This window comes from Hirundo rustica, chromosome 12 (assembly GCF_015227805.2).
Source record: "Hirundo rustica isolate bHirRus1 chromosome 12, bHirRus1.pri.v3, whole genome shotgun sequence".
NCBI classification, from domain to species: Eukaryota; Metazoa; Chordata; class Aves; order Passeriformes; family Hirundinidae; genus Hirundo; species Hirundo rustica.
This window is the reverse complement of record NC_053461.1, coordinates 14,548,820-14,574,533: the sequence shown is the minus strand read 5'-3', so window position 1 is coordinate 14,574,533 and position 25,714 is coordinate 14,548,820. Positions and strand designations below refer to the sequence as shown.

At 44.1% G+C, this 25,714-nt stretch overlaps 1 long non-coding RNA gene across 1 annotated transcript; it reads left to right on the top strand.

Moving 5' to 3' along the window:
• Nucleotides 1–895: 895 nt before the first annotated feature.
• On the top strand, nt 896–25,610 carry LOC120758281 (uncharacterized). Its single transcript, XR_005702832.2, has 3 exons — nt 896–991; nt 23,447–23,522; nt 23,889–25,610. It is a non-coding gene; the product is annotated as an uncharacterized LOC120758281 (long non-coding RNA).
• The last annotated feature ends 104 nt before the right edge of the window (nt 25,611–25,714 follow it).

The window sequence follows — 25,714 nt, the reverse complement described above, 5'->3', positions numbered from 1 at the left end:
TCCCTTTGTACACAGGCTCTGTTGGAAGAGATGATCAGAAGTGGGACTTGGTTCCTTGAGACAGAAATAAACATTTGGTCCTATTTCTGTAAAATAACATTCCGGTTTATATGGGTGGCAAGAGGCAATAAATGCAATGTTCAGTACAAACATCCCAAATGCTCTGAATATGTGAAACGAAAATGAACCTGAAAGGCTAAGGAGGAAGCAAATATTCTTGCTCTGGATGCTCCAAAGGACCTGGGATCCAGTTTCCCCTGACGAAAATTAGTAAAAACACTGGAGCATTTGAAAATGACACTCCTAGCTCTGCAAAACAGTGAGGAAGCTCCAAAGTCCTCAGAAAAGGCAAGTTTTCTCTTTTCCCTATAGCTTTGCACCCAGAAGCACCCTTTGTTGTCTGAGGAATGGACAGCTTGCAGTAGGCAGACAAAAAAGATTTAGAAGTGATTTTTGGAGTGGATGGCTTCGTGTTTGCCCAGGACCCTTGGGAGTGGACTGGATAGCTCTCACTTGAATTCTTCCTGTACTCATCTGTCCAGCTAATGCTCTTCTATTCAGTCCACATCCCCCACATGTGTCTTCCCCCATTCCCAATTTGATCTGTCAGCTTGACACAAGAAATATAGTGTGAATACATTTCTCATCTGTTCTACAGGATAAAACCTGCTTTTTAATTCTGCCATTTGGGGAGGAAAGGTGGATAAAGCCCTTCAAAAAAGGTGAGACCTGCAGGTGAGATTTCATTTTCTGTGGTTGTCTGCTGGTTCTGGAGAAAGATGGATCTTGGCTGGGAGACAAAACCACAGAGCACCTATTGAATAATATCCTACAGGTGTGAAAGGCTGCAGTGATAAGGGAAAAGACGAGCTTTCTGGAGGCAAAATGCAGGTCACCTGGAAACCCTGACTTTAACCTTAAAATATCTCCATTTGACCTCCTGTCACAAACCAACCAAGGCTCTGAAATGATCAGCTCTATCTCCTCACAGGTAATAATCCTGCCTCCTTGCAATTTTTATCCAAAGTAGTTATGCTGTAAAAATGTGATGACTGCCTCTGCAGCGCTCACTTGCTTCTGTAATGGGATAATTGCAGTTAAGGGTAATGTGGTTTTAATTTCATACTATTCTTGGGTTGCTGGTAGGTAAATATATAGGAGATGGTCTAACAAAGCAATCTGAAATCTCCCACAGTGAGCTGGTGGAAGGGCATATCAACCACGAGCAAACAGCACAGGCTTAATCAATATTTGCAGAATTGCTAGAGAGGAGATGAAGAGGGGAGCTGGAAGGGGATGGCCTGTCCCTCACTTTAGTGCTTTGACAAAAGCTCAGGGCTGGGGCTCAGCCTGGGGCCAGCACTTCTGCTGTGCTGCTGATTCAAGACCCAGGAATTGTGGCTTCCAGTGCTCACTCTGCCAGAGACTCTTGTGTCACCACGAGTGAGGCCAGAATTTTCCACTTCCCTCCTCTCTCAAAAGGCATTGATAAGAAATGTTCTTTGAGCACCTGTAAGTGTTGGGTGCTTCCAAACTCCCTGTTGATGTCTCCTGGGCTCACAAAGGACCAAATCAAGTGCTCAGCAAGCTTGGACTGTGATATCCTCTTCCACTAATGGAGAAAAATATCAATTGCTTGGTGTGCCTTGCATCGTTTGACATAAAAGCTGAGCTGCTGTGCTCCTGCTCTGTGCCTCCAGGCATGAGGGCTGGTGAGGGGCAGTACCTGGTCTCTCCTCTGTGGGTAACTAATCAGAGCAGTTAGAGGAGCTTTCTCCATGCAGGTAAAGCCCTGCAGTAAGAAATGGACTCTCAGTCCTTCACTGGGTGTGTGTTTCATCCATGGCCCTTTCTTTCTGCACAAGGATTTTTCCCAGCACTGAAAGCACAAGCTTTTTTTTTTTTTTTTTTTTCTTATTTTTCAATTTCTGCTTCCCTCCCCTCATTTGGAAAAGAGGGGATACAGAACAATGCTGGATCTCCAGCTCTCTGGCATTCTTTGATTTCCCATATTGTCCAAAACCCCTGTCATGTCAGTCAATAGCATACTCAGCCCTTCAGCCATGCATCAGCTCCCTTGTTAGTCTTCAGCTGCTCAGTTCTTTACGCTGTTTTTGCTTTCCATTTTTATATCTGGCTTACAGCCGTATTTTTCACCTTACAGAAATCTTACCCGGTGTGTTCAGGTCTCACTGGAGATACAGGCTGTTTGTCAAGCAGCCTCTCCAGCTGCTTTCTTTCAATTCATCTCTTCTTAGAATTCAGCCCCTGACTTTCATACCAGGTAGGATTGCAGCAGCCAGATCCTGCCGGGTTCACATGTTGAAATTCTGTATCCCATGTACATGGAAATAATTTATGAATATGAAGGAAGTACAGATTCCTCTGCATAGGATGGAGCTTTGACTCTGATTAAGCTCCTAAAGATAGTGTTACTATGATAATGAAATTTTTTTTGGATAAACAAATTATTTTAGGTTAATATTTGTAAAGAAAGAAGTTCCTTTATTTGTGTTTATGCTTTGTGGCTCAAGTATAGGATAACCAATTCCATCTATCCATTTAATTAATGCTCACAGGGCAGCAGGTAGGGCTGCCCAGCAGTAGGGAATATGACATTTGACTCAGCAAACTGAAAAAGTCATGGTAAAAAGTGATTGTTATTTAAAAATGCAATTACCACTTGGCCCAAGGCAGGTTCGGATCTCCTATGACTGCCGAGGAGATGCAGGCTGGACGTAAAAAACATTCGATGCTGCTTGTTCTGAGTAAACTGTAAATGTTTTGTGACTTCTCTCACCTTAGCAAAAGTTCCCTGCCAGCCTGTTAGGGGAGCACATTTAATTGCTCCTTAACAACAGTTTCATTGTTGCCTGAATATGCGCTGTGGCCCTGCCTTGCACCCCCAGCCCTGCCCTCAGAGCTCTTGACATTAAAAGCTATTGATGGATGAGCTTGTTTTGACGAGTTCTGAATCCACTTGAACGCATTTGGGAGTTCAGTGCTGATGTGACTGAGTTCACGTGCTGAGGAGGAGGATGCTGGCAGAAGGGGAGGGAATTCCAATGGGAAAAACTGTTTAAAGAGAGAAAAAGGTGGTGAGGAGAGGCATCAAGACCCAGCAGGTGGGAAGGAATTAGAGGCAGAGCTGAGAGTGGATAATGTAGTACAGATGGGCAGGGGAGGGAGGCACAGATTTGGCTTATTCCTGAAGCTGTACTTAGCAGTGGATCTTCTTGTCTGAAAAATAACTTAGTTAAGAAAGTGAAATCTGTCTTGCAAGGAAAAATATCTGTTGTACATGTGATGGGCTGAAAAAGATTATGAACTTGATCTTATGTTTCAGACCATGGAAATTTAGGGTTTTGACTTTTTAAAGAACTCATGTGCTCCCTCCCCACCTCTTTCACTCTGCTTTCAGCTCAGGCAGACGGAAGAACAGGATTAGCACAGACACACAATTCTGACCCACATGGAAAAGGCAGTTTTCACCTCAAGGGAACAGAAAAATATCATCAGACACACGCTGGGTTATATAAGGCCAGGTGCTGTGTAAGACCTCACTGATCACTGCCACGTGCTGAGGGACCATCCACTCCCAAAGAGATCAGCACAGGGGGCTTAGACGTTAAGATGACATAAATTAATTCCATATTGCTTTCAGCATCTCTTCCACCAAATGAGCTCCCTCTCAGCACCATTCAGTAGTATTAATACCTGCTCCACTCCTTGCATCACATCTGGATGGCTGACAGGATGTAATAGAGGACAGGAAGGACTGTATTTCTCTGTCCCACTCCACTGGCCAGGAGCTGGGTGCTGTGATGAGCCACGCTTGCTTTGATGGTAATTAGTCAGCCTTTGCTTGAAGCACTGCCACCGAGTGGGTTGTACAAGCAAAGCTGATCTGAAGTCCAAGCCCCTGATAAATCACTTCAATGTTGACCTAATGAGTTCTTCATGATACCAAGATCTCTGCAGTGGCTCATTCAACAAGCTATTTTTTATTTTCTGTACCAGTGGTGAGGACTGAAAAAATGGCTTAACACAGAAAAATGAGGCGCAATGGCACTTTGTGAGATTAATTGGTGACTTGATTGGTCTCACTGTCAAACACCAGATGTTCTGGCTTTAAAAAAAAAAAAAAAATTGCTTAATTTAGATTTACTTCATTAGCTGCTGATGTCACTGCATTCCACCCCATTCAAATAATTGATAAGATTCATATCTTTCCTTCCCAAGGGACTATTTTTCCCTTTGAGTTAATCATAAAAGGTTAGTTTGAGGAAGAGTGGGACAAAAATCCCTAACCTTGCTTGCTTTCTTTCTTGCCTCCTTGTAGAGGAGAGTGTATCAGGGAAGGTCTGGATCCCCATAACTCGTGGATAGGGGAGCAATGCTGCCACTGCCAGCCCTGTGGGGCTCCTCAGCCCATGCCCTGTGCAGAAAACCTCCCTCCTGGAGCAGACCCGAGGTGAGGGACCACCACAGCCTGGAGGGATGCAGCCAGGGCTCCAGGGTGCCCACGTAGCACAGGGGAGCGAGCCTGCAGCAGCACAGCAGGAGTGCTGAAAGCAGTACTCCCAGCACTGTGCTTTAACTGCCTAGGGCTCCAAGTGTCAGTGGCTCTTCTCCCTCATTATGGCAGGGCTGAGGTGGGCAGGCAAAACGCAGCTGCCGGCTCTGTCCTGTTCTTTCCTCCTGGGTTCCCAGCGTGGGATCCTGTTCTCTTGCACTGAGCTTCAGAACCTCAGTGTAACATGCAGATGGAGCCATTTGAGGTCTTTACAAAGTGGTGTCTTAGATGACTAATTATCGTGAGCTGACTAATAGCTAATGCTTCTGGGCACAGCTGTACCTACAGTAGCCAAACATCTTTATATTTGTTAAAAATGAGGAGGGAAAAAGAAAGATAAATTTTGCCTAAGCTGGAACTTTTTCCAGGTCAAGTCTCTTCTTATTTAACTGTTAATCTTGAAGTATTACATAAAGTTTGGGGCTGTGAAAAACTTCTGCGAAGTCAGATCTGAGTTAATTAAAAGGAAACCTTTTCTCTCTGGAGGCTCTGTGTCGATCTGGGCAGCACAGGGCCATCCCATGGGATCTCCCCAAGGAAACACCTCACAGACCTGCTGCTGTGTATGCAGGGCTCTGGGTCTCTCTTTGGGGGAGGATGCAATGACCTCCCTCTGAAATCTCCACAAAGCCCAGCAGGCTCTGCTGAAATAGAAGGTAAAAATCTCTACTTTAAACAAACCGTGGGATTTTGCACTGACACCAGCCCTCTACAGTGAAATTTAAAGTTGTTGTTCAAGCTGAGTGGCCAGAGAATCAAGGTTGAATTGTCCAGCAGCTGCAGGAGTGGCCACAGTTTTTGCTGAGGTGTTTGGCTTCACAGCAGTGGAAGCTTCTCTCATATCTACCGTGTCCTGGCCTGGACTGATGACACCACAGTCTCGCCCAGAAGCAGACATTTCACTGCCTTTTTGGGCCATATTTTTCTGGGTTATTTTTTCCCTTTCTTCCCAAGAAAGTTCCCGTGTTGGTCACATTGGTCAAGACTGGGTTTCTCACTACAGCTTTTGTTTCCCCTTTTCCCACGGGAATTTCCTTGTGCTGCACAAAGACCTCGAATTCTCCGTGGGAGCCTTTGGCAGCCTCCTTCAGGGCTCAGAGAAAGAAAGATGAGGCCGCATCCATGTGCATTTTCCAGCATCCTCCTGTGTCAGCAGTCACCTCTATTTCTGCAGCACCTACAGGAGCTACAGACCATGCACTGTGTAAAGGCTGCAGAGGATGTGTAGCAAGGAGGAGGAGAACCCTCCCTGGCTGCTGCAATTCAGCATTTCTCTGCTGGCTTGTGACCCCAGGCACGCTAACAAATTGTGTGTCAGAGGCAATAAGTGATGTGAAAACAGAAGATCACTGTGTGTCATTTAAAATCACGAAAGGTTTAAAGCATTTGCCAGGCTTCAGTCAGTTTGCACAGGATGGCTTTCTACTTTTATGTGTGGTAATGGGCTTGTGTGCTTGGCAGTAAAAGCTTCCTGAGAGCCACCATTTTAGGATGCTCGTTCCACAAAAGGGTCTCAAAACCAGACTCGTTTTGCCACACTGGCACTTTTACTGGCAGGTGAACTGTGAGCTCTAAACAATGATTTGAAGAAAAGTTTATTGATGTTTCAAGCAAACTCAGGCTGATGGATGTTTTGGGGGCTCTTTAATGGCAAAACCAGACTAAACCAGCAGAGATGGTTTAATTCAGTTGCTTTACTTTCTTTCTGGGCTGATTTAATCTTCTCCACATTTAACCTTTTGCTGACTCAAGCAGGGGTAATCAACGCTTGACACCTGCGTGTCTTTAATTGCAGGCTGGCATCTGATTGTAGGAGCAGTGCATTCATCGTAATAACCAGGAGAAGAAAGATGTGTGACATTTTTGGGAGGGAAGGTGCAGTGCAGGCTAAAAAATTAGGCAACTACTTCAATTCCCTGTTGACAGTCACGACGTGCCTTATCTGCCATCTCATCGTGCCTGTGTTGAGCTATCAACAGCTGTGATATCACAGCTGTCAGCTCCCAAAACCTTGAGACTTATGCTTAACAGGATTTCCTCTTTGGTTATTAAAGTAATAACAAGAGGTGCTCTGTGGGAAGCAGCAGAATCCTCAGCAATCGAATGTGCTGTTTCCCTGAGATTGATCTCAGCTTGTTTGCTGGCAAAAGGCATGGAGCACCACACTTCTAACCCCTGTAGAGCTTTATGGGCTGCAGCTCACCAAAGGTGAGTGGGGTGAGCTCCCTCGATTTCAAGGCAGACCAGTGCTGAGATTTTGGCTCTGTTTCAGCTGTTCAGTGTCTTTTCTCTGGTGGGACCTAGAGTCAGCCCGGGCTCTGGGGTGGACGTGCTGGGGCTTTCCTGTAAACTGACTGCTCTAGGGACATCAAAGGAACTTTGAATTATTAAAGTGGCCTAACATTGGGAGTCTAGAACATGCACTAAATAAGACAACTTTTGAAAAGGATAAATTTAGATCTGATGAATAACTAAAAGGGTTCAGAAACCAATTTCCCCTCAACCTTATATACCCTCAGCAGGACAGACTGTGCCGTCCTGTTAGACTTTGACTACCACCTTCCTGTGGACTCCAGACAGATCCTTCTGGGTCCCTGATGCACCATCCTTCCCATGACCCCTGGAAGGAGCTGGCATCAGCTCCCTGCTGCTTCCAGAGCTGCTGCATCCAGCCCCTCCACCCAGGCTGTGTTCCTGCTGGTGCCTGGCAAGAAGCACACGCTTTCTCCCTGCCATCACATGGGGTGTGACAGCTGTCACAAGCCTTTCTAAGAGGGCATGGATCCCATCATAAGTACTGGGATCACTCCTGAATGTCCTAAGTTTGGCAATCCCTGTTTGACTTGTCAGCCATCTGTACTTCCCTGTGTGTGTTGAACTCGCTCGTGGCAGTAGCCATTGCCACTGAGAGGAATGGCAAGATTTGTCTTTACAAACAAGCCCTGGGTCTGCTGGCAGATAAAACCAGCGCTGAGAGATAAGAGAAACAATGGGAAGGATTCTATTGATTGATGAATGGAAAAGAAGATACTTGCCTTTACACACAAACCATAGGTTTGTTTGTAAATGAAATTGAATATTGAAAGATGAAAGCAACAATGGGGAAAACCCATAAATCCCATAAGAATTAAAAATTAGGAGGGTTATACATTAAAAGGGGAATCTGAGGTCTTAGGCATTTTGGGCAGTCTGTACCTCTCAAGTACCTCAGCCAATGGGGAAAGAGAGAGGGAAATGTGGCCGGGAAATTGGGATAAAAAGGAGGCTGCGTCCTCTGAAAAACTGAGAGACCCCAGGGGAAATGCCCCATGGCCTCTCCCTTTATTCAAATAAAGTAAAAGGACTCCTCTGTCTCCTTTTTGGACATAAAACCTCTGGTGTTCATGGATTAATTTTCCTAACACCAAGAACACCTCTCTCTCCTGCTTTTATTCCATGTGTGTATCACCAGGGCACAACAGCAACCGAAAAGCCAAGCAAATATTTTTCAGCCATTCTTTGGTGTCAACTCCCAAACAAGCCCTTGCTGTTCACCAGTGGAGGTTCTGTGTCATGGCCCCGTGTTTGGGAGTGCTTGAGCACGGGAAGTTCTTTGTCTGGCCCCAGTGGGATTGTAAGGTCTGTAGCTATTCCTTTTCTTCTGTGTCCTGTCTGGAAAATTAAATTACTGCTCTGCCTTTTCTCGAAAGATTCAGGGTGAGCTGGGCCAGAATCTCTGCTAGAGTCAGCTGGGCCTACTAGAAATGATCAAGCAAAATTGAAATGTGGCATTTTGTGGCCCAGCTCCAGTATGGATGGCTGCCTGTCTGTCCATCGATGTGCACAAATGTGTTTGTCTTTCTATCTTGTCCTGTAGCCAGCTACTACACACATATATACAAAATTGCATTTCAGTCCTAATTCACAGAACTATTTAGTGCCTCTATAAATCCCTCTGCAATTTCTTCTTTTTCCTGATATTTTTGGCATAATTCTGACAAACAGAAAAGTCTTTCATTTACTGGCTGCTGTAATCAACCAGCTGTAAGACAAGGTGGCAAAGTTATTTATATTTTTGTTCAGAGAGAGTAATTCTTGTCTCTCTTTCCACGTGGCAGAAGAAATGCTTTGGTAATGTAGGAGCCTAGATTTTCCTTTGAAAGTGCCTCTAGTTAGCTTACAAGACAAACAAATGTGGTTCACTTGCGTTAAAAAATGTTTTACAATCTTTCTATACAATGAAAATGATGCGTGACATGTAAATAATACGGAGGAAAAACTTGCATCCATTAACATTTGTGAAAGAAATAACAAAGGAAAATGATGCTGCGAGCGATTTCCCGCCTGACCTGGGGCTTTGCAGCTCATCAGCTTAGTGCTCCTCTCCTGCTTTCCAGCTCCAGCTTATTTCAGGCCAGCATGCCTCAGTGCCCAGCTGTGCACTCTGGATCCTTAGACTAACACTCAGTGGGGAGTTTCCATTGGAGGTAAACTTTATTTAAGCACCAAGGTCAGAATTCTTCAATATCTGAGATGCCACTTGAGGGACTTGGATGTGCCCCTGCTGGCATCCTCAGGCAGGCTGGTAGGTCCTCTTGGAAATCAAGGAACTCATATCCACTCTTCAGGAAACTTTTCTTAATGTTTCTAAGCTAGAATTTACTGCCAATTTGATTCCTTGCATGGTGGGTATTTTGGACCTCATGCATGTATTTCTACACTCTTTTTCCCCTACAAATTGCTTTCCCATTAAGAGTGAACATTTCCCACAAATGCTTTGTCTTTTGTCCATTTTCTGTTACCTTGAGAAATGCTCATCTTTGTGTGCTTGTTTACTCCGAAGATGAAAAACTACCTTTTCTTCCAAGTCACCGTGTATGAATCTACAATAAAAACGAGGCGTATAAGCCATCAGAGACATAGCTACAGGCAAGAAGCAAAGTGGGCTTAGTGACCTTGATGTGCACGCTGGAGTTGTTATGGCAACAGGCAAGTGAAATGACTGTTGCTAAGGCTCAGAGAAATAAAGCAATCTCAGTCACTTAATGGTCATTATTCTCTAGTAACTTAATTCTGAGTTTGCTGCAAGCTAGGCTGAGAAGTGAATCAGCAAACCACCCTAAATACTTAGGAGAAATATGAATGAGAGGGGTTTTCTTTGCGTTCCTCTTCCCCTGAGCCCCTCGAGTGGCACAGGCAGGAGCAGCCACAGAGGTTTTGGAGTGCTGGGTGAACCAGGGAGATAATTCCCAGTGGCTCTTAAGAGCCATGCTGGGATACAGAGTCCAGGAGCAGTGGATGGCACGTGCTGACTCCCTGGAAGAGCAGGAAGCATTTTTTTTTTTTTTTTTTCATTGAAAAATAGTGATTTTCAGCTCACATTTACAAAGAAATTTACAAAATTATAGTACTATCCCCAACAACACCAGAAAATTTGGCTGTTTTCTTCCTTCCCTCCAATTGACTTACTTGTTTGATGGAAAAGTAGGGAGATGACATATTTTATTCTTGCTTGACCAGAGCTGATTTGGCTATTTCTCTTAGGTGTGTGAGGACTGGGCTAAAGTGTAGTTAAACTGGGTGAAAAATAATTAATTTTATTGTTGATTTTAATAGCTAAAAATAAAGATGCCTTTTAAGCAAGTTAAAAGTTGGAAACCAATCTTTTGGCATGAATTTTGTAAATCTTATGGAGGTTTAAGGGTTTTAGCAGAATAAAATATTGTCAGACTTCAAGAAAACAGCAAGTGTACAAATACCAATGCCAGTTTTCGTTGAAGATGGCAAAATAAAAAAGCCGTGAGAGATCTTAATCCCAGTAACATTCATAGAAATTGAATGCACGGTGGGAAACTGTAGTCGAATTGCATTTTGCTGTGAAAATGAATATCGCCCTACATTTGGAAAATCACTGTTCCTGAATTCTTTCACAGACCAAAGCCAAAAACGAGGAGAGCCTTTCCCTAAAATAAATCCACATCTCCCCATGGATTACACTCACACCACCAAATCCTTCTGAAATGTCACTGAGGGGCTCTGTTGTTCCCTGCTTGTGAATTAGTGAAGATTTTTCCAAAAGCTAATTGCCAACCCCTTTTGATTCACGGTTAATTTCCAACAAGGCCAGATGTGAATTTGCAGTTCAGGCCTCGATATTGTCCCAGAAGAAGCAGTGGCATCAGCAGCTGAAAGCCGTCATTACGCGTTTGTTCCCGCAGCAGACTGATTGCTCATCAAGGGAGCAGAGCCTCGCGCAGGCTGAGCTGGATGCAGAGTTATACATATGTATTCCCTCCTGAAAATGGACACAATCAGGCCACTTGTGCATCCTGCCAAGATGCCTCTTGGTTGCAGATGCCCTGGGTGATTGCAGGAGAGGTTTTCTTCTGCGTCTGTATGAGCTGGCATTTATCGGGATCGGCTCTGTTGAAATCAGCGGTGTTTTACTGAAATGTAGATGCAACTGGAATCTATCCTGAGGATGGAAGCCAGTCCCATGGAGGGCATTAGGACCGGTGCTCCTGAATTCGGGGGAGGTGAGATTGTGCCTGGCCCATCTCAGAGATGCCAGGCTGCAGGATGAGGGCTGGAGGTGCTGTCCTCGGGCACTGCTGCTGCCTCGGCACTGATCCGGGCGCTTTGGCTGCACAGCTGCATTTAGTTAAGGCTGCTCTGTCATAGAAGAGGTGTTCTTGCAGAATTGCTTTCCTGGGGTAGTTCTGTCACAGCTGCACGTTTGGCATGACCCCATTTCTGCCTCAGCCCCGGGAGAGCTGGCCAGGGCAGGAGGACAGTGCTGCTTTCTTCTCGCCTGCCAAGGAGATGCTCCGGGGTTAATCCACCTGCTGTCCCTGTGACCCAAGAGCCAGGATCTCCCCCAGCATCCCCCCTTGCTGGGAAACCCCATGGCCACACTGCTCAGAGTCAAGGAGGGCACACCTGGAGCTGGGTGTATTTGTGAGGTGCCACAGGCACTGCTGGAGAAGCTGATGTCATACTGAATAACAAGGGCACCAGTGCTACCATTTTCTTTCAGAGCTTTACACCTTACTTGATGTAAAAGTTTGCAGAGCAGACTTTCTCTGCTGTGCTAAGGGCTTTGCTGCAATCTGATGTAGGGACTTTAGAGCCTCTCTGACTGCCCCATATCAGTGATTTTATTCCGCTTAGCTGCTAAGGCTCCTCTTGTATCCTGTACTCTTTCATGTGCTTTTTTTAAAACTCAGATCAACAGAATGTTGGCAGGGCCTCCAGCAACTAAGTGTATTGAAAGTATTCATTAAAAAAATTTTGATCATCAACTTAAATTGTTGCTGAGACTGTTGTTGCTGAACAGCCAAGCTGGTGACAAAGCAAAGCTTTTGCACGAATATCCAGAAAGCAAAAGCAATGGTGGAAATGGCCATTGTCCTTGACGTGAACTGCGGTGCATTCCCACTCACTGGGAGATTTCAGTTGTATCAGCAGAAGAGGAAAAGCTGCAAGAGATCAGCCCCAATAGTGTGACACCACGGGGTAAACAAGGTCACACTTGAGATGCCTTGGTGTGATGTGCACCTTTCCATTGACTGTAGAATTATGTGAAAATAGGAGGGTTTGAAGGCTTTTTTTTTTTTTTTCTTATTTTGATGGGAAGAAATGTATTTCAGCTGAACCCTCAACTTGCTGAATTTTCTATTTTCTTCTTTTCACCTTTGAAAAACCTTTTCCCTCTTACTTCCCCATGCATTCTTCAGCAAAATATCCCCAGCCAATGCATCTTTCTGTAGCAGGGACTTTATTTTACTGATGAATGGCATCAGAAAGGCAGCATTTGAAGTTTTATGGCATTCTCTGATTTAGTGGGGTTTTTAATAATATATTGTGCTTGAGACCTGTCTATGTGATTGAAATGTCACTTGGCCTCTTCTTGGGAGAGCAGGAGCAAGAAAGGTCAAACTTGAAAAAAAAGATGGAAAAAACCCAAAAAGCTGGTGATGTCCAACTGCTTGGGAAAAGTTGAAAGTGTCTATGAGTAGTTGTTGGGAAGATCCACACCCTTCCATCACCTTTCCTGATGCATCCCCATCTGCTGCAGCTCAAAGCCAGTAGCAAGTTTTACTGTTCCAAACATTGTGATGTATAGAGGGTACAATTTTTTTTTTTTTTTTTTGCATGCTTATACTAAGTGATGGCTATTGTTTGCAAAACCTTCTTCTCAGTATTAAAAGAAAAAAAGTTAAAAGGTAGCAAAAAGGGCTTAACTTTTTACTGTTAAGATAGTGTGGGTATAACAGCATCATACACTTCCAATTGTGAAGGAAAGCTTGTGGAAGTGGTGGGAGCTCATCCACAGCCTTCTGGATCCATTGAGTTTTGCGAGGTGGTGGGGTTCATTCCTTGAAAAATATAGTTTGATCTCAATAATGCAGTTTCCTTTTTGAATATATTTGGGCAACAGCCTACTAAGGCTGCTGTGCCCACAGCTGACACAATAAACTGGCTGTAAAGTAGAAGCTGGTGTTGTTACTTGTGCACGGTCTGTTCCTGCACATTTAATCAACACCCTTGTTCAATACCTCACTGCTTTGGTTCTTGGCATTGTTATTGCTGTATCAGGTGCTGGAAAGGGCAGCAGAGGTAAATAGAGATTTAATTTTAAAACTGGACTTTGACTTGAAGTAGTGGAAGAATCCATATAAATCAAGCTGGTTTTGTTTTCTGATCACTAGTAGCTGCCAACACATTTTTCTGCATTCTTAATTAATGGTGTCCTGTAAAAGGCCCTTGTGGAAAGCTTGGGTCACCAGAGGGTAGTTTAACTGTCTTATCTATGCCATTTGTCAGAAATTCACTGGGTTATTTCATTTGTTTGTCAGGGTTTTGGATTGCAGGTGTGAAACACAAAAATGGTATGAAATAGTTTTCTTATTTATTTGGTGTCTTTGATTAGGGAAAAATGATCCTTTTGTTCCCAAAAGCAGCATTTTGGGAGAAAATGCTCAGTTTATTGATTTGATACCAAGCATGCTCTAACCTCTGGCTTCACCCCTGCCTGAAAGCAACTCTGGCTGGGGAGGAAAATGTGTTTTATCCCTCTGCATCATCCAGTTTAAGGCTTGAAATAGTCACAAAGGATGTCAGCTCATACCAACCATCAAAGCTCCTGGAGAGGAACATGTCTCTCTCTGTTTGTAAATAAGTGCAGATTTGACTAGAGAGATTAAGGAAGGAGATGCTTACTTCTATTTGCAAATAAAATAATAAAAATAATTTAGGAAGAAATTCTTTACTGAGAGGGTGGTGGGGCACTGGAACAGAGGAGCTGTGGCTGCCCCACCCCTGGAGGTGTTCAAGCACAGGCTGGGCAGACCCCTGAGCAAGGTGGTCTAGTGGAAGGAGTCCCTGCCCATAGCAGGGGGGGAATAGAGATCATCTTTCAGGTCTCTTCCATCTCAAACCATTCTGTTACTCAGATGATGGAGAGTACAGAGGTGCTGGGTTTCTGTAGAACCAGTAAAATTTGCACTATAAATAAGGTTCTGTGGAGTGCTTTTGATGGGAAGGTTTAAACCAAGAAAGAAGGGGAACTTGCCTCCTGTGCCCTCAGCTAGGGTGAGAATGAGACAGCAAACCCTCTCTCCCTCCTCACACAACATATGGGCAGGATGTCCCTGAAAATGTCGTGTGGAAGGAAGAAATGGCTGGGTTTTCTCCACTGAAGATGTGGTGCCTTGGCCACGAGACCTTGGTTGAACCTTACAGCACACAAAATCTCTGGGGCTTCCAGAGCCTCAGACCACTTGAGCACTGCAGTTAGGACGCTAACCTAAACATCTTAAAAACGGCTGATGTGCTGCTGTACCCTTCTCTTGGTGCTTGTTAGCCTCACAACCCAGCTGCCTTGCAGAGCTGTCCAGAGGAAAATGTTTGCAGCACGGGCAATCATGTTGGCAGTCGGTAATCAATCATCTCCCTTGTGTAAGCACAGAGCCAGCCATTGATTGCAGCTCTGCCAACAATTGCTGCACCACCGGGCCCCAGGGCTTTCAGTGGACTAAAAATTCACAGTTGCTGTTTGGATCCGGTCACCTTTCAGCCGACTCAGAAAGTTAAAAATAAATTAGTTTTTTGGTACCAGGATGCTTATAAAATCAACCTGCTTTAGTGAAATCCATAAGGTCTCTCTGGTGAGTGAGAAGGAGAGCTCCTGATGCTGTTTTCATGTTCCTCTGCAACTGCCCTGCCACTGCCTTCTGCACCTGTGCCAAATCTGGCCAGGAGTGAGTGCTACAGCCAGGGGAGAGAGCAGATTTATGCCTGTGTAATTGGTGTCAGGTTTGACTGGAGAGGTAGTGACACTATGAAACCACAGCCTCTGCTCTTTGTGCCAGCTTTATGCACAGCATGGTTACGCTGGAAGCACTTTGGAAAGTTCAAGGGAAAAGATCAGGGAGAAACTCTGGAAGTTTTTGTTGAAGCTCTGAAAATCTTCCCAATTTCCTTCTTGCATGGCCATGCTATGGAATGGTGATGTACTGAGATGCAGGAGAAGGGAATATGTTCAGTTCCTCTCGGTGAGAAGAACGAAGCTTTCAAGGTGACAAAATACATTAATTTTGTTCTATTTGTGTCAATTTGTTGGCAGTTACTCAAACAATTCTAATGTGGCTCTGCCTGCTCTGTGTGGCAGTAGCAATATGGAGACAAAGCAGCTTTACAGGGCAGCATGTACCCTCCTGAACAGTAAGATTACTTGCTTTTTAAATAGTTCCCAGTACGTAAAATGACACAACTGGACTGGAGACAAACATGAAGTAGATCTCTCCACTTCTTTTAAAGATTCATTCTCAATTGAGTGCCTGCTCAAAGCAGATCTATCTTCACTGCACAGTAGTCTGGAAAATGTATCTAATCTCTTCTTCCTCAAAATGTAAAATATTCCCCTCTGTAACTCAGGTACTGTCCTGCAGGACGGCTACTCACCCTGGGAAATCCCACCTCCCGAGGGCTCATACTGGAAAACCCCAGTGGGGCTGCAGGACTTCAGATTTGAGACCAGCAAGAGACCTCTGTGCATTACCAGAGCCCTAAAAACACCCTCTCCCTACCAGAGCCCTTTCCCTCCCCTCCCCACAAATTCCTGGTTCCTCTCCCCCCATGGCTGTTTTGACTTGTGGCCTCTTGGTAGCTAGGATCATTTTTCAGAATGACCTTTAAATTCTCTTTTGCAGTGTGAATGCATTGCCTGCTGGTTACAGCTAAGCTGATGTAACTTTTGCTAAGTTAAATCAAAATACTCCTCTGTGTTGCTTCAATTACCAGGGTGTGTTAACGCTGACATCTCAGTGACTAAGCACAGTCAGCATTTAACTGATTCTTAAAGCAAAGGATTTGTTCAGGGCAAAGCCAAACCCTGTCATTTTGACCAATGCTTTATTGGTTTTGAATGTAAAATTAACATATCGAAGAACTGGCCAGCATCCAGACATTTTAACATAAATTTAATAACATTTATTTAGTATTTTTTAAACATTTCATTAGTGAAACAAACGTGCAGAGAGTATCACAACTCCTCTATCAAACGGGACTTCGATTCTACAAGCTCAGGGAGCAGTGCTGCCCTTCTTACCAAGGCTGGATAACAACTAATTCCTCTAAGATTCCAATGCTACTCAGCTGGACAAAAGGAGCAAAAACCAGATCCAGAAGCACAGTGAAAAAATAGCCTCTTCTGCACTTTGAAGTAAGCCAGAGGTTTAGGAAACCGTTGTTGTCATGCTTTATGTCTCTTTTCAATGCAAAAGGTTTCACTGTGTTAAAGCTGGGGTTTACATGTAAGTCATCCTCAGAACAGACAGTAAATATATACAGGAATGATGCAAGAGGATGCATTGGAGAAAAATACAATTAAACACCAAATATACGAAAACGCACTTGAGGTAATAGGCACAATGCTGGAGTGAGGACATAGGGCTGGGGCACAGGGATCACAGGTGTGCTGCTCTGGCACTGCCTAAGGAATTTTTCAGCTTTGTGCTCTGTTAGACGAGTTTGGTGCCTCAGATTCTTGGACTCCAAGGTGGTGGGTGTGCATATCTGGGACATGTCTGGCTTTGGCTTCTTTGTTGGGTTGAAACACTTCTCAGACTGTGCTGTTCCAGAGAAAATCTCATTGCTGAAGCAGATCTCAGGGATTTCTGCACCTGAGAGTCAATCTGCATTTTCCTGCTGGTTCAGCTCTTCTGGTAGGAGCTGCTTTCTCTCCCTGTGCAACTTGTCTCTTTTTTTTTTTTTTAAAAAGCACATTTCTGTTGGGTGTTAACTTGAAAGAGTTTGCAGTTTTCCCATGAGATGAACCAGTGAGCAGCAGTAAATCAGCAGTCCATGTGTGTGATGGAGGAGACATAGACTGCTCACACTCAGTGTCTTTAAAGACTTCTGACACCTTGTCTCAGCCAGTGAGGGAAGAGTTACTTCACTGTGCCAGGAAAGAGAAAACCCAGTGCAGATATTACAGTTATGTTTCACAGCTCACTCTCCCCAGGGTTCATGCATTCACCTTCCAAAGGGGCTTTGCTCCTTGGCTGCTGCTCCCCAGGGCACAGGAGGAGTGTAGCACCCCATCAAGAAATTATCCATAGGGCAAAAGTGAGGATGGAACAAAAGAGCAGCCATTATTTTGTCTGTGACTCTCCCTGGATTTGGGTGAACAAGAGACACCCGCTGTTGCACGTGAGCTCTCACCCCCTGAACCAGCTTGCCTATGACAGCACTAAAAAACAAGGTGGGCACTGCTCCCACCAGTCAATTTATCCCTTACTGATGGAGGGTAGTGTTGGTGAAGGCCAAAAATCTGGCAATTACAGTCATTCTTTAATTGTAATTCGAGCTGTATTCTCAAAAGGTTAGTCTGGTAGTTTATGGCTGGCTATTTTATCTTTTAATTAAATGCCCATCAAACCTCTTTGATCTGAGGAAGAAGAGCTCATAAAATGCAGAGTCACTGCTCTGCCCAGGTAACTCTCTCTAATCCAGATTGTCTCATCCTGCACCGTGGAGGTAATTTGAATTGAGCCGTGGGTTGCTGTTGGGCTCCTGTCAGGGCCGAACTTGTTGATTTGTATTCTGAGAGGATCTTCCAGAAGATAATGGGATTTGTGAGGAAAGTTGATTTTACCTTGTTATCCAGTGAGGGAATAACGTCATCCTTTGAGCGAGAGGCAATGCAGGATGGTAATTACCCAGATAACAGCGAGCTGGGGAGGCACAGCTGCTTAGCCTGACCAGCTCCGGATTGTTCCCCGTTACAGAAATGCTATCACAGAGTTTCCTTAAGCAATTCCCTGAGGCTAGGAAATGACAGAAAATAAACCTCCAGTCCTCACTTGCAAAAATGATGATACAATTGCAGGAAATCATGAAAAGCCGAGCCTTCATGAGATAAAATTCATATTGCTTTGGTTTTCTTTTGGATGCATTTTATGGAGATTTTGGGCTCCTAGATCTGAATTTAAAGCTCCTTCTGACACCCTAAGAAGTGGGAATTAGATTTTTTTTCTTGAATTTAGTTGTTTTTCTCATGATCACCTGAACTGAAAAGCACAAGAATCCCAAATAACTCATGGCTCATAACAAAATATTTGTGAGAACCTCTCCCCACCCTGTCTGTCCAGTGCCACCCTCGCTGCAGCAGTCCCTGCTTTGAAGGCCCTGGGCCTCATGTTAATGCCCCTGGTGAGGTCTTTGCTTTGAACCTCCCTCCCCTCACATGTGTGTGCCTGCTCTGTACATCCCAGTGGGATGTTCCTGGGAAGCTCCCTGGAGGAGTCCCTGAGGACTAGGCAAAGAGCCAGAAAGGAAAAGTGGTGTAACAAGAGGATGTGGAGTAGGAAGAAAGCAGTAAGAGAGGACAAACCACGGCTCAGCAGCAGGCATCAGGGCAGAGAAGCCCCAGGAGCCGTGGTTTCTGCTCAGTCTATCCCATTCTTTCTCCTCCTCTTGACCAGATGTTTCCAGCCCTACACTACATGGTCACCCCTGCTTCACCTCCTGGACTTTCTTCAGGTACTTGACTCTACTTCTAGCAGTTCCCAGGAAATGCCCTCCCTTTCTCCTCACCTTTCATATCCTCCCAGCTTGGGAATTGCTTCATAAAAATTCATATGAGATGGCAGAGCCCAAAACAAGCTTAGGCAGTGGGTATTTACACACATAAATGTGTGAGTCTGTGTGCCAAGCTTTTCTTCCCATCCAAGCTCTGCACCCCCAAGCTCGCTCCTGGAGGGGTCCCTCTAATAGTCCTTCAACAGGAGCACTGGAGTTCCTACCAAACCTCAGTGCATGCCATTTAATGTATATCCCAAGCTGTTTTGTAGTGATGCTTCACCTCTTCTCTCAGTGCTGGCCCAGGAGGTGTATGAAGGGCTACAGAAGAATTCTGACTTGATAAAAGTCTGATCTGTGGATAAGACCTATCTTAACCACTATCATGGTTGACTCCTCCTGCAGCATTATATACTTAATTTTTTTTTTTTTTTTTGGACTGTTTGCAACATTTCTTTACCATGAAACCTGATGTGTTGGTTTGAAGAATCAAGTGGAGTATCTTGACTGCAAAATAAATTCACAATCAAGTTTGTTCATTCTGAAACCATTGGAGTTCCCTGCGGGTCTCCTGCTTTCATTTGTGTGCAGTAGCTCCTGGATCTTCCTCATCCTCTCAGGGGTAAAGCACAGTTTTCTTGTCCTCAGGAGCTCCCTCGGTTTTTGCTCTAGGTCAGTAGGGCAGGACAACAGTTGCAGTTACATCGGGAGCAGGCCGATGTCATCCACATAAGCATTTCCAGAGCATATCGTATATCACAGTAAGTATTCCTTACATGATAGTTAAACCACTTCACTACACCGTTTAATCTTGCTGTTAAATCATTCATACAGGACTCTATCACCAGAGGCTGTCAGAGGTCAGCTCTTTCCTGCTATCTTGAAAGCCAGAGTCTGAGTTCACTAATGCCTTACAAGGAGACAAGAAGCTAAACCATCGTTTTTTGTATATTTCAGGTGTACTTCAAACTTTACTCCCTCCAAATATAATATTCCTTATTTCTCCCTTGACAGGAACTTTATGCCCTTTATTGCTCGAAAGTAAATCATAGTGTAACTCTCATATGAGGTCTTAACTGGTTTCTACCCTAAAAAATATTCTTGTATATTTTGTAGAAGCAAGCAAATTTTTGATTAGATAAAAAAAACCTCACTGGTTTTTGTTTCTGTTTGTAGACTTTGATTAGACACTACTGGCGAATATAAACATTTGGCTTTAGTCCCCACTTAGAACAAAGATTTACTAATACTTCTTTCAACGAGAAGTGGGAATAAAAGTAAAGTTCTCCTAAAGTCTTAAAACTTGTAGCTAATCTGGAAAAAAAAAAAAAAAAAAAAAAAAAACATAATTTGTGTTGTTCCTGACCTTTCTCATCTTTTCTTTTCAGAGCAGGGAAACTGAGCCTTTAAGAGCTTTAGGGCAGTGGGGTGCAGATATTCTTTGTGCTGTAGCTATTCATTGTGAACTCCAATATTAAAAACTGGTATTAAATGTTAGAGTGACTATCCATAATCACTTATGTTTGTCCCCTAAATATAAACTTATAAGGTATTCTCTACCAAACTCCATGTACAGATTTTGACCTGTCAATTAGCTGCTACGATGCAGCCACACGAAAAATGTCCGACATAAACAAAATCAATTCTATTGATTTCTGAGGGTAAGTTCACTTGAGGGATGTCTCACAAAGCCCTAAAAAGCATGATTTCAGTGCTAAACATTTCTACAGTCAGGGATCTTTTTTCACCAATGCACTGTAGGTTGTTACTCTCATTTGAGCTGAGTCCTTTCAAGACTAATGGGTTTAACCACCACCTTTCATATGGCAGCTCTAAGAGACAGTGAACACCTGCTCCTGCCCTGTGCCCCTCCCTGTCCCTCCTCTCCACACACACACAAAGAACAAAACCAAAAAAACCACCCCAAATTAGTCTTATTTGGGATTTTGAAAGCCCCAGGCTTGGATGGGTGCTCTTTTCCAAAGTATTGTCTGAATGAATTTGCAGAAGAGAGGCACTGAGCCTGGAAATGATGTATGTGAAGGGGAGCTTAGAAAGAGCTTTGGATTCACGAGGCAGGAGCCACTTTCAGTGGTTTGATCTCCTTGTTTGTATCTACAGAATATGGACTTCATGCAGTGGTCACTGCAGTAGAACCACCAAACCCATCAACTTCCCCTTAAATGGCAGGGCTTCTCAGGGTCTGGGTTGTGACCAATTACCCAGGTCAGCAGTACAAGCATTATCAGTGCCTTCTGTGTTGGTATCTGCTCATCACACTGCCTGCTCAATCACCAAGGCCTCTGATGCTGTGGAAAGACACTAAAACCCAAGGAAGACAGCAAATGTCATCACCTATTTTCCCGTGCAGGTGGGGAACAGCAGCGCCGGCTGCCGAGGCACACAAGGGAAGGCTCTGTATCCATATGCACCTGCAAAGAGCAGGCACCGGAGTCAAGGAGAGCTCAGGATGGGCCCTGGGAGAAAAGACCCATCCCCCAGAGAATCCTTTGTGAGTCAAGCCCCTCATGAACTGCTTTGACTGTTTGGAGCTGGTAGCCACATTGGGCGATGCAGGTTATGCCTTATAAAAGGATTTCTTGTTGCCCTGAGTTTTATACAGCTGTAACTCACTGAACAGCTTTTTTCAAATTCTTCCTCTCATAAATGTCATGTCCATTAGCACGACTGAAGGGGGTTCCCAGGGTGGTAGAAACAAAGCATCTTTGATGACAGCTGCCTTTATCTGCAGGTGGCAGAAGAAGCCTTTTGATAACCTACTAAGGCCTTCCATGCCTAACTTTGAGATGCCCAAAGGAAGGTTTAATGCCCTTCTTCATCTCTGGAACAAATGCTGCTGCAAAGGAGTTCTTAAGCTGAGTAATCTGTCCCCAGGAATAGGCACATCAATTCTTTACTGCATGATCAACACAGCTCTGTCCAAGGGATGGAGGTCACTTTGCAGACTTTACTAGTTAAGGTTGGCTGGTTGTTTTACGAGCTTGGCTTAATATTGTACACAAGAACACTTTCTTTTTTTCTTTTTTCTTTTTTTTTTAATTAAGAAAAACCTCTCAGTTGTAGTTATTAATGATTTATAAATGTACTGACCTCAGAGGAGGAGGGGTTTCTGTTTCTTTTTGGAAGCACCTTGATAAATGTAATGTAATTCAAAAGATTGCAAATCCCCGACTCAGACCCCACCTGAAAGGCCTGATTGGAAAGGGATGCCCACATCCTCAGTTTCTCAGGAGCCTGCTGAATTCTTCATGAGCTTCCCTATGAAAGTAACATAACACTATTTCTATTTAAAAGATGCATTTTGGAATGAAGCCCAGGAAATCCCCATGCTTCCCTAGTCAAATACTTGCCCACTTTTTCACAGATTCGGTGCTCTGTGAAAACACCTGCAATTTTGTTGTTGTTTATCTTAACACCTTCTTTTCCTAATTAGGGCTGCACTGTGCAGCTTTCAGTCTGTCACGTTGTGAGATACAACAGAGATGGTGCCTTGCACTGCACAGGCAGTGGCTGCAGCAGGCTGAGACAGGTGATGGAATTGCTTTAGAGGCTCTGCCTTGATTAGCAGCAAGGTTTTAATTGCAATTAGCAAGCAGAGCAGCCAGCATGGTGTCAGCTAACCCAGCTCTTCACACATGCCCACATCCCTAATGAAGATCAACACTTTGGTAGACATCTGTCACGGAATGTTCCATCCTTCTCTCCTGCTCTCTCCGCATGCTGCGATGGACAAAAGCACGACAATAGATATTTGCTTACTGGTCTGACCTTTCCAAGGCTCAGGGCTCTTGAGCTGAACTCGGCAACGTGAGGAAAAATGGGAAAGGTGGGTCAAGCTTTGGACAGGACTCCACATCCAGTGAGGATGGAATTACTTTTCCCCCCCCAGTTATTTCCAGTTCTGGAGCATGTTCTGTCAAATGTGGCTCTGACTGAAAATGGGGGGATCCCATTGGATCCTGGCCTGGGGTACAATATTCCTCTGGTGTTGCTCTGGCTAGTGAGCATGCAGCCCTAAAAACTGTCTCAGCTCTTTGTTCACCTTGTCCTTCGTGACAGAAAGTGACTCCTTAGAGTTCACATGAGGGGAGTGTTTTGTCATCAAAACCTCCTGCTTTAAGATGTCAGTGATGCCTCTCTCTGATTTTTAGAAAGCAATTATGCTACTATGCTGCTTTCTCTCCTCCTCCCTGCTATTTTTTGTTTCTGCATTTTGTGTAGGTTTCTGCTCCTGAACTCAACAGTCTACAGGTTCACGTTTGTAAAGGTAATTAGACATTGAAAAAAATCGGTTGAAATTTGTTCCTTTTGAAAATACTGTGACACTTCTCTCTTCTTCTGTAAGCTTTTAATTACTGATATACGTTTGGCTCTTAAATTGTGTTTTTGAAACCAGATTGAGTTCAGATGTAGCCTTTCTATTATCTAAAGCCTGTGCCCCACATTTTGGCAAATCAATCATTGCTATTCCTGCTTTGGAACTGTGGAACAGGCTGTCAACTGATATTAATCAATCTTTGTCATTGCCTGTTTCCAAAAGTCATTAGCATGCTCAGCCTCACATTACATTTTCCAGCAGAAAAATAACACATTTTCAAGCGTTCTTTGTTATGAGTTACTACGCAAGTGACCTTATTGACTGCACAAATGTAATAGAGGCCTCTATTTACTGAGAACCTTGAAGTCTTTGTGTTCATCTTTATCCTACTTCCACTTTCTCTTTTCTTTTTTTTAATATTACTTTTTTTTTCTTTCTTTCTTTTTTTTTTTTTTTCCCCTTAACAGGCAAAACAGCTGTGCCCAAGAAAATGAAGATAGCTGAGGAGCTGGTATGAGTGTTACAAGTAAATGAAGATATGAAGTAAGTACATCTGACTGTTGGAAATGACTAGGAAATGATTAATGACCCTTTAACGCATTAAAAAAGGTCTGTCAACAAATAGCTATTTTTGTTGTCACATAGTAACACTTTAAATTCCTATAAATGCGTCCATGATGAAGTCGGCCTGTGTGAAAATCCTTCTTCTTGGCCATCAAGGCTTTACAGATGGATTTCTCTTGCTGGTTATCCCTCACAATGCTTGGTGAAGGCTGAACATATGAAGAGACCCCTTTTCTCTTTTTATTTTTCTCTTCTTCTTTTTCAGAGCACAATTCAATTTAGGAAAAAATCTTTGTACCCTGTTACTTGTCTGGCTTAGCTGTCATTTCTCTTTTTGTGCCAAAGGAAAGAAGTGATGTGTTCTCTCTGGGCTGATCCATGATCCACGTTGGGTGCTGCAGTCCCCAAAGTGACGTGGTGGATGGACTCCACCCTGCAGTGAGGGGCTGATCCCCACAGGAGCTGCAGCCACATCTCAGCTTCCCCAGTTCCTGCAAAACCAAAGGGGGCCCAAACCCACACTCTGCGTCAGAACATTTGATAAGGAAAAAACCTTTCCAGGTGCCCGAGCACAAAACAAATCCAGCTCTGACAGCAGGCCTGAGGCCGGAGAAGGTAAAGCTGAAGGGCATCTGCAAGCACTGGTGATAGGTGATTCACCTGGGTCTTCCCCAAAAAGTGAACATAAAAACTGTAGTAGTATGGAAAGTTACACTACTGCAACAAGGATCCATTGGTACCCTGGGCACCTGGCAGCAAAGGAGAGCTGTTTTCCACAGGAAGGAAAGCTGTCCACTACCCTTCCCAACTGACTTAAGTACGACCATAAACAGGACCCTAAACACCACCCCTGGCACTACAGGTGCAGCTATAACCCTAACCTGAACACCATGGCTGCTCCAGACTCAGAAAGTTGTAGGAGCAGCAATGTTGGAACCCGTCATGGATCACATGGGCATTGCTTTTACTGCCCCAGTGTCCCCAGACCTGTAAGTTCTTTAACCCTAACCCTAGGGTTCTCTCAACCCTAACTCTAACCTTAACCTGAATCCTAACCCCAACCCTTACCCTAACCCCAACCCTAGCCCATTTCCAGCCCAGCACCCGCCTGCCAACGATGGCTCTTTTCACAGAAGAAAGCTGTCCATCCCCGTGTCTAGGGAGCAGTGGACAGGTAGCATCCAGCAGTCCAAGGCCAGCCACAGCCCTAGCTCCTGGCAGCTTTTGTCTGGGATAAATCCTCCAACATTTGCAATTTTAGGAGGCAGAACCTTTTGCAGCCACAGGGCTCAGCAAGTGCCATTCCCTGTTCCAATGGCAAGCACACTATAAACCCCTTCCTAAATGAAGCAGTCTTTAATATGAAGTGACTTCCTTGCGAAGCAGAAAGAAGTTCCCGCCCAGGATGCTCATAAAACTATTTATCATTTCCAGAGTACATCCACTCTGGTCAATGATAATAATTTTTGCCCTTTTTGCTGCCTTCTCAATATTTTCTCACAGTCCCCACTGTTGTGAGTGCATTTGGGAAAAATACAAGCACTTGGTATAGGCACTGAAGCACACATTAGTTTTGGGACAGATTTTTTTTTTTTTTTTTAACTTCCTTGAGTAAAAAAATCCTATCATACTTAATAAGTAGGTGTCCTCACTCCTTACCATTGCTAGAGTGCCTTAAGGTGTAGCCTTAGGAAAAATGCATTACAGACTCCAGTCCTGACCAGATGAATGCTGCTCTTGTGAACAAATTCTTTACAGTTCTCACAAGATGAAGTCAGCAGCAAGTAATGGGAAGTATTGCAGGGCATTGCTGTTGAAAAACCCTTTCTATCAGCTGTGGATCCACAAACCCCCACTGTGCAGCTTGTGACATCAAATTATCCTCCACTAGAAAAGAAAATACAATATTAGTCAGGGCTTTAACAGCCCTTCAATATGTCATCAGCTTTATTGGGACTAAATCTCAGGCAGGCAGGTCACTCAGCTCTGTTCTCATCCAATGCTGTGTTTTGGTTTAACTGGTTTATCAGGAGAATCAATCTTGCTGGTGTAATAGGGGTTCTGGTAACTCTGGAAGAAATTCCTGCTCCTGTCTGTCAGAAAAAAACAAGAATGCAGAAGTTTTAAATCAGTTCACACTAGGACACCTAAAACTCTGCCCAGTAAAAGCA